The sequence below is a fragment of the Dipodomys spectabilis genome, unplaced genomic scaffold, assembly GCF_019054845.1.
Source record: "Dipodomys spectabilis isolate Male_0828 unplaced genomic scaffold, ASM1905484v1 ptg000420l, whole genome shotgun sequence".
In the NCBI taxonomy this organism is placed as follows: domain Eukaryota; kingdom Metazoa; phylum Chordata; class Mammalia; order Rodentia; family Heteromyidae; genus Dipodomys; species Dipodomys spectabilis.
In genome coordinates this window covers 3,389,328-3,390,921 of record NW_024871097.1, presented here as the reverse complement: position 1 = coordinate 3,390,921, position 1,594 = coordinate 3,389,328, and the positions used below count along the sequence as shown (strand labels likewise).

The 1,594-nt window shown below is 32.9% G+C and overlaps 1 pseudogene; it reads right to left on the bottom strand.

Annotated features, from left to right (window-relative positions):
- Window positions 1-1,231: 1,231 nt before the first annotated feature.
- LOC122097276 lies at window positions 1,232-1,328 on the bottom strand (annotated as a pseudogene).
- Window positions 1,329-1,594: the final 266 nt, after the last annotated feature.

Here is a 1,594-nt window from a genome sequence, read left to right as displayed (position 1 = left end):
AGGGCCACTGGTTAATCCATACAGGATCATCACTTTTCCATATTATTTTGTCAGCATAAAGCTGTTCCTCAGTGGCCCCTATGAAAAATTTTGCTCCTTCGATGAGGAATCTATTTGTTCTATTTGTATTTTCATGTCTTGCATGATGTCTCTGCCCCATAAAGAAAAGGGCAAGCTGGGGATAACAAGGTTTGAAGTGGCCTTGCTGCCCTTCACATACCCATTTGAGTCTCTGAGCTGACTAAGCTACATTAGAAGCCATCCCTAATCCAATTAAGGAAGAAGAAGTATAATGCACTGGCCAGGCCATAGGCCAATCTTTTCCAGCTATACAGGATCTGTCAGCTCCTGTCATTTGTTTTCCATTCATTTAATGGCCTTGTAAGGCCTTTTATCCGTAATTTCCTGAACCCAGGCTACAGTATCTGTGGTTCCAAACCCTCCTTTTCTGTTTTGAGTCAGTGTGGGATTAGGCAAGTTTAGATATGAGAGTAAAAGTATTTGGCAATCCTCTGCCCTTTATGAACTTGAATAGTCTCTTTTAGAGACCTTATCATGACCTTTATAGTGGTAGGACTGTCTGAGTCTATTACACCTGGTAAAACCTCAAAATTCTTTTTATAGTTTGAGCCACCAGCGTCCGGCAACACCAATACTTACTGTAAAAATTCATGAATTCCGTGGAATTCTTACAAGTGAATTGCCTGCATTGGATGTCAAATGTATTCAAGAGTTTTTGTATACATGTATAATGATTTCTGCAGAGTTTGTGAAATTTTAATCAGAAATAATTTTAACTTATCTGTTTAAATGAGTAGTACAGAAACTAAAGTATTTCTGGTGCTTGTCTGAAAAAAATATTTTAAAATATTCTATGTTTGTGTAATGTTCATAATTTATTTTATTCTCTCCTAGATATAATTTGAATTCTATATTATTTTATAATATATAGGTTCATTAATGTGTCCTTTCAGATTGTATTCCATATAGAAAGTTTTAGATTCCATTTTTACCTAGGTCCTAATATTATTTTCTTTGGGATAAAATGACAATTTTGTCTAATTTCAAAAGTTTTGTAAAGTTTATGGTATGTAAACGCCTTTATGATGTGAAGATTTAATACACTGATGCCAAACTAAATTTAATTATATTAATTACGTGTGTTGTTACACTTGTTATTTTGTAATCAACTTTTTAATAACTGTTTTTCATTTCTTGCAGCTGAAGAATGAAAAGTACGGAATACTTCACAAATTTTCATATCATCCTTGTGCAATTGCCATGTTAATCTCTGTATTGTAATTTGGGAATACGTGCTGCTGAAACATGTAGTATCTTATAAATTTAAGTAGTTAATGATGCAATCTTTATACAGACTTATATCATTGATTGCCTACTTGTAACAAGGAAACTATATTGTTTCTGACAATGCTACTGATCTTATTTCCCTAAAATTCTGGGAATAGTGGAAAAAAAATATATTGTTCAGCCAAATGCTCACATTTGCAAACTTTTTTTGTCAATGACAATTTTAAGTCTTTTTCATTTGGAATTTGATCATACTTTCAATAATTTATAGCTAGGTTCAAAGGTG